Below are 13,026 nucleotides of genomic sequence, written 5' to 3' on the forward strand. Positions count from 1 at the left end.
CAACACCCCTTTTGAGAACCAGAACTTTATCTGGAATACAGTAGGCTCCCCGGAGAGCTACCCTTGGTCTTCAAACACCACATCTCCATACAAATGGTAGATCTGCAGACAAATGTCTGACCCCTCTACCCCTCCTTTTCTTTTTACATTCTCAAACACAGGACATTCTATAGCACACCAGATGATTATGTGTAAGAAAGGTCATATTACATGTAAATAACGACGGAAAATGTTTTATTTCTTTACAAAGGTTTATCGCGACTGGTACACAGGTCCCATTCCCACAGCAATAAAACAAATAATAAAAAAGGTTTAAAAGATTTAAGAAAACATAACTCTATGCAAGGGGCGTGTGCTCCACTACAAATGTATACAGGCGAGGTGCCTCCCACAGGTCTGTAAGAACCAATCAAGGCAAACTTCCATTGCTAAATAATGTTTACATAATGCTTACTCTATCTGGGTATTTAAGGAGAACTGACCAACAATTCAGGGAATCTGTAAACAGATCAATTACTGTGTCGTCTTTTACCAGGTATGAAAGGTTTTATATTTCCTGTTTAAATGTAAATACTATTGGTTTGTATTTGTGTTATATTTTAATTGAACTATGAATTGGCTTTGAATTGTGATTTTCTTACCTGGTTAATAAATTGTTTTGTTTGATATTATTCTGTGTTGCTCGGTAAATGTTGACACTGCAAGTAATAACGTTGCATCCGTAGTTACCGTAAGGAATAAAATCAGGCTAGGTTCGGCCTAAATCCCAGTTAGATAGTGAATAATACATCAGCTGAGGATTTGAGAGATACTACTAGCACTTGGCGTTAGTTTAAGTGTACTTAGAAGCATGGATGCTAACAATATGTATTTCTGTTTAGAGTAACATTTCTGATCACTCTAAATAGGGTCAGCCTCAACCTCTGATTATTTCAATATTATTCTTTTCATTACCTGTGGTTAGAAATAATTATGGTAATAATTAAGTGTCACCTCTAAGGGGACTAAATAAAGTATGTTTAAAGTTGAGCACGCAGAGAGCGGCCGCTTAAGCGTATAGTCCAACCTCTGGCAGCGACCAATACTGATTCACTTAGGACCGTTGACCAGTATATTAATTATAGGGCCCATACTAGGATCATGTGCGACTATGAGAACCGAATGAACGAGTGTAATGCCAGAGTTTAATCAGAATAACTAAACAAACATCCATCAAAATTATACTATTAGTAAAATACCAACCTATGCAAATATTTATTATGTTTTATCTAATTGGAGTTAGATAAGAGGTCAATAACCAAAATTAAGAAATACATTAATCCAATCTTATCTAATGTGAAAGGAAAGACTAGAACCACGAGAATCCTTCGCCACGCCTCTGGAAACCGTCGTTGGACCAGTGGGTGGTTTCCCACCTTACAATATCATTAAAATGTTATTGTTAAAATATGAATTTTTATATACATTAGCATAATTTCATTAAAAACTATTTTTAAAAGTGCAATAAGTGCATGAAAAGGTGACATGACAAAATAAATTTAGACAGAATAATACATTTTTCATAAAAATAGTTATTGTAAAATATGAATATTTATATTCATTAGTGCAAAATTTCAATGAAAAACATGAAATGACAAATCAAGTTTTTACAAGTAAATGTGAAAATATAAATGGTCATATTCATAAGCATTATTTCACTAAAAAGTCTTTCATAGCCATTAGGGAGGCACAAGCACATCCAGAGTAAAACATGTGCCAAATCGAAAATGCGGGTCACGATTAAGAATTTCATGCCGGATCCGTCGAGGCCCGGGTTAACAACGACCGCCACAGGCATCGTTAGCCAACAAGGTACCAGTGGAAATTGGGCTACTGTTGGCCAAAGGAGGAGAAGCAAAGGAGAAAGACGTCTACAGAGATGACAGGAAAAGGAGAAGTGTAGGAGAGTGGAGATTCGGGTTGGTGCTTTAAATGTTGGTACTATAACTGGTAAAGGGAGAGAGGTAGCTGATATGATGGCGAGGAGAAAGGTAGATATGTTGTGTGTTCAGGAGACCAAGTGGAATGGGAGTAATGCCAGGAACATGGGAGTTGGGTTTAAACTGTTCTATTATGGCATGGATGGAAAGAGAAATGGTGTAGGGGTGATTCTGAAAGAAGAGTACAGTAAGAGTGTAGTGGAGGTGTGGAGGAGAGTGAGGACTGAAAGAAGAGTAAGATGGTGAAAACTGAATAAGGAAGAGTGTAGAGTGAGGTTCAGGGAAGAGGTCAGACAGAGGCTCGGTGGTGGTGAAGAGGTGCTGGATGATTGGGAAACTACCGCAGGAGTGATAAGAGAGGCAGCTAGAAACAAACTTGGTGTGACATCTGGAAATAGAAAGGAAGACAAAGAGACGTGGTGGTGGAATAAGGAAGTGCAGGAGAGCATTAGGGGAATGAGGTTAACAAAACAGAAGTGGGATCGACAGGGTGATGAGAAAAGTAGGCAGGAGTACAAGGAGATGCAGCAGCAGGTGAAGAGGGATGTGGTGAAAGCCAAGGAAAAGGCATATGAGGAGTTGTATGAGAGGTTTTACACTAACGAAGGAGAAAAGGATTTGTTGATTGGCCAGGCAAAGGGACCGAGCAGGGAAGGATGTGTTGCAAGTTAGAGCATTAAAGGATGTAGATGGAAATGTGTTGACTAGTGAGGAAAGTGTGTTGAGAAGGTGGAGGGAGTATTTTGAGCAGCTGATAAACGAGGAAAATGAGAGAGAGAGAGAGAGAGAGAGAGAGAGAGAGAGAGAGAGAGAGAGAGAGAGAGAGAGAGAGAGAGAGAGAGGTTGGATGATGTGGAGTTAGTGAAGCAGGAAGTGGATAGGATTAGTAGAGAGGAAGTGAGAGCAGCGTTTAAGATAATGAAGAGTGGAAAGTCGGTTGGACCAGATGACACACCGGTAGAAGCATGGAGATGTTTAGGAGAGATGGCAGTGGAGTTTTCAACCAGATTGTTTAACAAGATTCTGGAAGGTGAGAGGATGCCTGAGGAGGGTGCTGGTACCGATCTTTAAACATAAGGGAGATGTGCAGACCTGCAGTAACTACAGGGGAATTAAGTTGATCAGTCACACCATGAAGTTATGGGAAAGAGTAGTGGAAGCCAGGCTGAGAGAAGAGGTGACCATCTGTGAGCAAGTATATTCATTAGTGCAAAATTTCAATGAAAAACATGAAATAACAAATCAGGTAAATACCTGATTTGTTATTTCATGTTTTTCATTGAAATTTTATTGTGAAAATATAAATGGTCATATTCATGAGCATTATTTAGCTAAAAATCAATAATTGTGCAATAAGTAAACAAAAAAGATATCATAATAAATCATGTTTTGACATGCATATGACTTTTCTCATATAAATATGAAATTTATTGGTAAAATATAAATTTTCATATTGAAAGCCATTATTTCATGAAAAACTGTAAAAAATGCAAAAATTCAATTATAAAAAGTTTCATATTGATAAGCATCGTTTAACTAAAAACCGTTAAAAGTGCAAAAATTTAAGACAAAACGTGATGACACGTTTGGTTTGAAAAAAATCACTTTTTTATCAAGTTTTTTTAATTAAAATATTACATTTCATATTCATAACCATAATTTCATTAAATAAATTGTTAACTTTTTCATAAAAATATGAATTATAGTGAAAATATGAATTCTTATATTCATAAGCATAATTTAACTGAAATCCGTTAAAAGTGCAAAAAATCTACGCAAAACATGATGACAAACAATGGTTTGAAAAAATTATTTTTTTTTATACAAACTTTGTTGCGAGAAAAGCGAGATTACTTTCCAGCAATATCCGAAGGTAAATCATGCATCAAGGTAAGTTTTAGGATACTTCCTTGCTTGCGGGGATTGTCCCATTCGCCAGCCAATAAGGCTGCATGTGTGTTCGTGTCTTGGTTATGCATTAATTGTTTAAGTAATGATAACAATTTCCTATGGTGGGATGAATCCGTCACGACAATGTTTTCCTCACCTTGGACATTAAGATGCAAGATTAGAAGACGTTTCTTTATGGTCTGGCTTATATAGGTGATTTTGTCTGAAGTATCTAAAAGAATCCACGATAATTTGTTTATGCTCGAATAAAATAGTTAAATAAATAAATTATACAATGATAAAAATAAAAGATTTGTACCTTTTAGGAAGAGATATGATGCATAAAATGGGAATGGTGTTTCTGTTTCATTTTATTCCAATGTTTTACTTTCTTTTCCTTCTGTCCTCATGCTCTCAAATGAGCCACAGCCACAGCCGAAATATTTCTTCCGTGGTAGTACAGACAACCTGCCTGATGAGCCAAATTTAGGTGAAGTTAACCCTAAATTATGGGCCTCTCACAAACATGGGGCAGGTTTAATCTAGGTAAAGCCGTATGTATCATGCACTCATGAAAACACACCATCCAGTTTTTGTCAAACAATATCCATTGTCATAAGAGAAGAATGTTGGCATTGCTCCAGTTATTCACAATTTATTGTCACAAAGTGTTTTGATTGAGACACATTCACTTTATAACACACCGATTAATCCAGATTTGCATGCGGATAAAAAATGTCGGAGGCTAACTCAAGATTTACAAGAAATTACTAAAATAGTTATTCCGTTAGCTCCATCGGTGCCCGATGTAGCTACCATTGTTAACTCTATACCAGCAACTCACAGATTTTTTACTGTTATTGAACTTTGTTCAGTGGCCCTTTTTCAGTGGCCCTTTGGCCTCAGAAATGCAGCCGCTTTTAGCGTTTACCTATAGGGGACGTCAATTCACCTGGACCTGTCTTCCTCAGGGTTTTGTTGACTCGCTAACCGTATTCTCCGCTTTAGTGCACAGAACTTTGGCCGATATACACTTTCCAGAAACAACCTGCATCCTTCAATACGCAGATGTCATCCTTTGTCACAGGACTGACTGAGCAAGACTGCCACAAAGCATCAGTGTTTGTTTGCAATGTTTTGGCACAGGCTGGGGGCTGCAGGGATTCTAGCCCAGGAACATGGTGACAGATATAGCACAAGGGTTGCCCTCATGCTTGCAGTGCAGTGGCTGCTGTGGCTCAAGATACAAGATATGACTGCACGACGTAGATCTGGTTATGAAATCACGCTCTTGGCGAAAGAAATCTTAACCATTTAGCCTTTTTCTCAGCCGCATTTAGCTGTAGTAGCGCGTGTAGTAGTGCGTGATCTGCTAGACTTTATTGACTTAGATGGTTTTGATGACGCATACGACTGCATTAAGCACATTGAACAAGAGACCTCTTGTAGGCCCAATCTTTTAGATACGACCCTGGAAGAGGGGGATTTCTTATATGTAGATAGATCATGTTCAAAACCCTCTGATGTGTATTTATGTGGATATGCGGTTGTAAGATTACCTAATGAAATAGTTGAAGCTAAATCATTACCATACACATCTGCACAAGCTGCAGAGTTGGTGGCACTTACAAGTGCATGTCAGATGTCTGAAGGTAATCCACCCTATATGCCACCTGTAGGAAATTTGAGATACCTATAGTTATAGTTGACAGATTCAGTAAGTGGCCAGAATCATTTGCATGCGCGACAGAGAACGCTAAAGCAGTTGTAAAAATATTAATGAAAGAGATCATCTCTAGATTTTGGATTCCTAGTGTGATTGAAAGTGATAACAGCACACATTTTGCTTCTAAAGTAACACAACTTTTGGCTAAAAGCTTAGCAATTGATTGGCATTTTAATTTTTCCTATCACCCACAGTCAGCTGGACTGGTAGAAAGAATGAACAGCACCATTAAGGAATGTGTTTTCTAAAGCCTGCATTGAAACAGGCCGAAATTAGACTGTTGTTCTCCTGGCAGTACTCACAGAAATAAGAATGACCCCATCTTCAACTACTAAACTGTCATCTTTTGAAATTGTAATGGGCCGGCCTTTCCCGACCCCATGGGTCAGGGGACGCACTGGCATTTCTTTCTTAGATAACCTGGAAGTGATTGTGGATGACTACGTTTCTGCCCTGGTTAAAACATTTAATTCTATTAATGCTGATGTCTCACTAAAATAAAACAAAGGAAATGAAGACAGATAAATAAAGTATAAAATCTATATAATTTAAGAATATCTAAAGATATATGTGGTATATATGTGAGAAAAAAGATGTATATACAAAAGATACTTATGGCAGTAAGCTGTAAAACAGTAAACAATTTGAGGTGGTTTATGTAATTGTCCATAAAGTGTCCATGTGCGGTATGGTGTGGTATAAAGTGCACTGTTCTGTGCGAGTCCAGAGTTTCTTTCAGGGAGCGGAAGCGTTTGCCTGAACGCAACAAGAAAAAGAGTCCATTGTTGGGATGGCTGAGGTCCTTCACAATCTTCCTGGCTCTGGTCCTGCACCGCGTGCTGTGGATGTCCTGCAGGTTAGGAAGCTCAGTGTGGATGGTACGTTCAGCTGAACGCACCACCCTCTGGAGGGCTCGCCTGTCCTGCATGGTGCTGTTCCCGAACCAGGAAGTGATGCTACCCGTCAGAACGCTCTCAATGGTGCAGGTGTAGAAAGTCTTTAGCACTTGAGAGGGTAGTTTAAAGTCCGTTAAGCGTCTCAGATGGTATAGACGCTGCCGGGCCTTCTTCACCAATTAATTAGTAAATTATAAATTTTCATATACAGAAGGCTATTTTCCTGAAAAACAGTTGAACAAAGTGCAATAAGTGAATGAAAAAGCTTTCACGATAATCATGTTTGGGAAAAATATAACTTTTTTTTCATATTAATATGAAATTAATTGATAAAATATGAATTTTTTTTAAACAAAGGAATAATTTAATGAAAAACTGTTAAAAAAAAAGTGAAATAATTTAATAAAGAAATGTGATATGACAAATCAATTTTTTTTTTTTATTATAATATGAAATATGACTTCATATTCATTAGCATCATTTAACTAAAAACCATTAAAAGTGAAAAAATTCTATGCAAAATGTGATGACAAACAATGGTTTGAAAATAATTACTTTTTTTTATAAAAGATTGATTGTTTTTATTAAAATATATAATTTCCTATTCATAATCATAATTTCATAAAAACATGTTAACCTTTACCATAAAAATATGAGTAATTGTGAAAATAGAAATCATATGAAAACCATTAGTGGGCCATAAGTGAATCACAAACAAAAAAGTGACCATGCAAATCATGTTTTTGACAAAAAGATGACAAAAAGATGATAAAAAATGTGATAATGTGAAAATGTAAATTTTCCTATTCATAATCATTTAATGGAAAACAGTAAAAAGTGCAGTTTATAAGCAAAAAACTTTTACATTAAAACCATGGTTTGTTCCAAAAATGTTTTATTTTTAAATAAAAAGAATAAATTAATTGGTAAAATATAAATTCTCATATTCGCAGAATAATGACATTAAAAATAACTGGTAAAAAGTGCAAAAAATCAGTGAAAACCGTGAAATGACAAATAAAATTTTTACAAGTTATTGTAAAAATATGAATGTTCACATTCACATTCATAATTTTACAAAAAAAATCTTTAAAAGTGCAATAAGTTAACTAAATTTTTTTTAATATAAATTAAATGATAAATTTAAATGATATTTGAAAATTAATATGACTTTTCTTTTATAAATATGAAATTAATTGGTAAAATATAAATTTTCATATTGAAAGGAATAATTTCAGGAAGAAATAAAAAAAATTTGCAAAAGTTAATTGGAAAAATGTGTATGACAAAGTTTTTACAAGATAATGTGAAATTATGACTTTTTATATTCATAGGCATCATTTATCTAAAAACCATATAAGTGCAAAAAATTAACAGAAAACATGATAAACAATGGTTTGAAAAAAAATATGACTTTCTTTTATAAAATATTATTTTTATTTTTTTTCATATTCATAATCATAATTGCATTAAAATATCAACCCAGCCATTATGGATGCACAAGCCAGTGTACTCTTAGTGCCGGTCCCAAGCCCGGGTAAAAATAGGAGGGTTGCGTTAGGAAGGGCATCCAGCGTAAAATATGTGACCAAGTGAAAAGGGAGTAAGGCCAGGAACATTGGAGGTGGATTTTAACTGTTCTATCATGGTGTGGATGGAAAGAGAAATGGTGTTGGGGTGATTCTGAAGGAAGAGTACAGTAAGAGTGTAGTGGAGGTGAAGAGAGTTTCTGATAGGGTGATGATCGTGAAGGTGGAAGTTGAAGGGATGATGATAAATGTCATCAGTGCCTATGCTCCACAAGTTGCCTGTGAGATGGAGGAGAAGAAAAGATTCTGGAGTGAATTAGATGAAGTGGTAGATGGTGTACCTAGAAAAGAAAGATTGGTGATTGGGGCAGACCTTAATGGGCATGTAGGTGAAAGGAACAGAGGTGATGAGGAGGTGATGGGTAGGTATGGTTTTAAGGAGAGGAATGTGGAAGGGCAGATGGTGGTAGATTTTGCTAAAAGGATGTAAATGGCAGTGGTGAACACTTATTTTAAGAAGAAGGAGGATCATAGGGTGATGTATAAGAGTGGAGGAAGGTGCACACAGGTGGACTATGTGCTATGCAGGAGATGGAACCTAAAGGAGATTGGAGACTGTAAGGTGTTGGCAGGGGACAGTGTAGCTAGACAGCATTGGATGGTGGTCTGTAGGACGGTTTTGGAGGTGAAGAAGAAGAGGAGGAGAGTGAGGACTGAAATAAGAATAAGATGGTGGAAACTGAAGGAGGAAGAGTGTAGTGTGAGGTTCAGGGAAGAGGTCAGACAGAGGCTCAGTGGTGTTAAGGAGGTTTTGGATTATTGGGCAACTACTGCAGGAGTGATGAGGGAGGCAGCTAGAAAAGGACTTGGTGTAACATCTGGAAATAGAAAGCAAGACAAGGAGACGTGTCGGTGGAATGAGGAAGTGCAGGAGAGCATAAGGAGAAAGAGGTTGGCAAAACAGAAGTGGGATAGACAGAGTGATGAAAAAAGGTAGGCAGGAGTACAAGGAGATGTTGCAGCAGGTTAAGAGGGATGTGGCGAAAGCCAAGGAAAAGGCATAGGAGGAGCTGTATGAGAGGTTGAACACTAAAGAAGGAGAAAAGGATTTGTACCGATTGGCCAGGCAGAGGGACCAAGCTGAGAAGGATGTACTGCAAGTTAGAGCAGTAAAGGACGGAGAGGGAAATGTGTTGAGAAGGTGGAGGGAGTATTTTGAGCAGCTGATAAATGAGGAAAATCATAGAGCGAAAAGGTTGGATGATGTGAGGGTTGGTGAAGCAGGAAGTGGATAGGATTAGTAAGGAGGAAGTGAGAGCAGCGATTAAGAGGATGAAGAGTGGAAAGTCGGTTGGACCAGATGACATACCGGTAGAAGCGTGGAGATGTCTAAGAGAGATGGCAGTGGAGTTTTTGACCAGATTGTTTAACACGATTTTGGAAGGTGAGAAGATGCCTGAGGAATGGAGAAGAAGTGCGCTGGTACCGATCTTTAAGCATAACGGAGATGTGCAGTCTTGCAGTAACTACAGGGGAATTAAGTTGATCAGTCACACCATGAATTTATGGGAAAGAGTAGTGGAAGCCAGGCTGAGAGAAGAGGTGACCATCTGTAAGCAACAGTATGGTTTCATGCCGAGGAAGAGCACCACAGATGCCTTATTTGCTTTAAAAATGTTGATGGAGAAGTATAGAGAAGGACAGAAGGAATTGCATTGTGTATTTGTGGATTTAGAGAATGCGTACGACAGGGTGCCAAGAGAGGAGTTGTGGTATTGTATGAGGAAGTCAACTGTGTCAGAGAAGTATGTAAAGGTGGTGCAGGACATGTGACAGCAGTGAAGTGTGCAGTGGGAATGACAGACTGGTTCAAGGTGAAGGTTGGACTGCATCAAGGATCGGCCCTGAGCCCTTTCCTGTTTGCAGTGGTGATGGACGAAGTCAGACAGGAGTCTCCCTGGACTATAATGTTTGCGGATGATATTGTGATTTGTGGTGAGAGTAGTGAGCAGGTTGAGATGAACCTGGAGAGGTGGAGGTATGCGCTGGAGAGAAGGGGAATGAAAGTTAGTAGGAGTAAGACAGAGTACATGTGCGTAAATGAAAACGAATGCAGTGAAGTGGTGCGGTTGCAGGAAGAAGAGGTGGAGGAGGTGGAGAAGGTGGAGGAGTTCAAGTACCTGGGGTCAACAGTGCAAAGTAATGAAGAGTGTGTTAGAGAAGTGAAGAAAAGAGTGGACACTGGGTGGAGTAGTTGGAGAAGAGTGACAGGAGTGATTTGTGATAGTAGGGCAAGAATAAGAGGAAAAGTTTATAGGGGTGTGGTGAGACCTGCGATGTTGTATGGAATAGAGACAGTGGCATTAAGTAAAAGACAAGAGGTGGAGCTGGAGGTAGCAAAGCTGAAGTTGTTAAGGTTTTCGTTGGGAGTGACAAGTTTAGAAATGAGTTTATTAGAGGGACAGCCCATGTAGGATGTTTTGGTGAAAAGAAGAACGCTGAGGATGGAGCCACCAGGAAGGAGGAAAAGAGGAAGACCAAGGAGGAGGTTCATGGATATGGTGAGGGAAGACATGCAGGTAGTTGGTGTGAAAGAGGCCGACGTAGAGGACAGGGTGGTATTTAGACTGATGATCCGCTGTAGCGACCCCTATGGGAGCAGCCCAAAGAAGAAGAAGCTATACATTAGCATCATTTCATTAAAAACTATTTTAAAAAAGTGCAATAAGTGCATGAAAAGGTGAAATGACATTAAGTTTATATATGATATATATATATATATATATATATAAATATATATATATATATATATATATATATATATATATATATATATATATATATATATATATATATATATATATATATCATGATAGTTATAGTTTCATAACTATCATATGTTTTATGAAAGAACTCTTTTATTTTTTTTTGTCAAAACTTGGTCATGTCACTTTTTTCTGTTCACATAAGATTTTTTTTTATTTATTTATTTTTATGAAATTATGTTTCTGCATATGAAATTTCAACAATAACTTTCAGACTTTTATGTAAAAGTCATATTTTTACCAAAACACGATTTTTCATATCAACTTTTTCATTTAATTATTGATCTTTTTCAATGGTTTTACATGAAATTATGCTTATTATGCGTATGAAAATGTACTTATTTGTAGCATAAATTTTTTTAATAAAAATGTCATTTTTTGGTCAGAATATAATTTCTGTCAATTTTTTGTTCACTTACAGCACTTTTTAACAAATATTTTTATGAAAATCTCATATTATTGACAAAACATGTTTTGTCATAAGTTTTCAGTTTAATTATTGGACTTTTTAATGGGTTGAAATAAAAAAATTATATTTTTGTCAGAACATGGGTGACATTTTTGTTTTTCGTTCACTTTTAAGAACTTTTTGTTTTAATGAAAATTAATATTTTCCTTTATCAGGTCCCCTGGTGGTCTAGTGGTTATGATGCAGCATATTTTTTATGATAAAATGGCATAAATGGCATGTCACCTTTCCTTCACTTATTGCACTTTTTAATGGTTGGTTTTGATATTATGATTATTGTTATTTAAATTCATATTTTCATATTAACAATCAAATTTATTTATAAAATAATTTATATTGTTTTTCAAACCATGTCATGTCACCTGTTCATTCACTTTTTCCACTTTTTAACAGTTTGTAATGAATTTATGCTTATGAATATAATATTTTCCCAATAAAATCTTTTTATGAAAAAGTTTTATAATGAAATTATGGTTATCAATTTGAAATCTAATATTAAAAAAACCCAAAAAAATTTTTAGCAAAGAAAGTCAGATTTGTTTCAATCTATTGTTTGTCATGGCTTTTGCGATTAACATTTTCAATTTTTAATGCTTTTTATATTTATATATATTAATATATTTTATATTTATATTAAAAGTTAACTAAAGTTAAATGATGCTTATGAATATAAAAAGGTCATAATTTCACAATATCTTGTAAAAACCTGATTTGTCAAAGCACGTTTTTCATAGCCTTTTGCACTGTTTTAAGTTTTTCATGAAATTATCCCTTTCATTATGAAAATTTATATTTTACCAATTAATTTCATATTTATATGAGAAAAGTCATATTTATGTCAAAACATGGTTTATCATGATATCTTTTTGCACTTACACTTATTGCACATTATTTGATTTTTAGTGAAATAATGATTATGAATATGACCATTTAAATTTTCACAATAACTTGTAAAAACTTGATTTGTCATTTCATGTTTTTCATTGAAATATTGCACTTAAAATTTTTTTTTTATAATTTTGATGAATGTAAGAATTTATAATGTTACCAATTGATTTTATCTTTTAATTTGTATCTTTTAAAAATTTATATTTTTCTTAGATTATGGTTTTTAATGGGGTTTTTTTTGCATATTGCACTTTTTAATGTTTTTTTATTAAACGATGCTTATAAATAAGAAAATTAATATTTTCAGAATATCACATTTTCAATAAAAATGTCATATGTATTTGTCAAAATATGATTTGTATTGTCACTTTTTTGTTTTTTGTTTCTTAAAGGCAGTTTTTTTAAACGTTTTCCATGAACATATGCTTCTGAATATAAAAATTCGTATTTTCATAGTGACTATATTATTTTATGTAAAAAAAAATCATATATCAAATATGTCAAACCATGAATTTGTCATTGTTAAAGTTTTTCGTTCACGGATTGCACTTTTTAAAGTGTTTTCATTTAATTGTGCTTATCGATATGAATATTCATATTTTTTTCGAGAACTTTTTTTTAATGAAAAACATTTATATTTTTGTCAACATATTTTGTCATGTCACCTTTTTTGATGTTAACAATTCTTTTTATGAAATTATTTTCATGCTATTATTGCCCTTTTTAATAGTTTTTAATTAAATTTGGCAAAAGATGTAAATTCTTTATTAGGAAGAAAAAAGTGTTCTTCAGCAGTATTCTTCACATTTATCATCAATAATTAA

This window comes from Silurus aristotelis, assembly GCF_946808225.1.
Source record: "Silurus aristotelis genome assembly, chromosome: 23".
Taxonomy (NCBI): Eukaryota; Metazoa; Chordata; class Actinopteri; order Siluriformes; family Siluridae; genus Silurus; species Silurus aristotelis.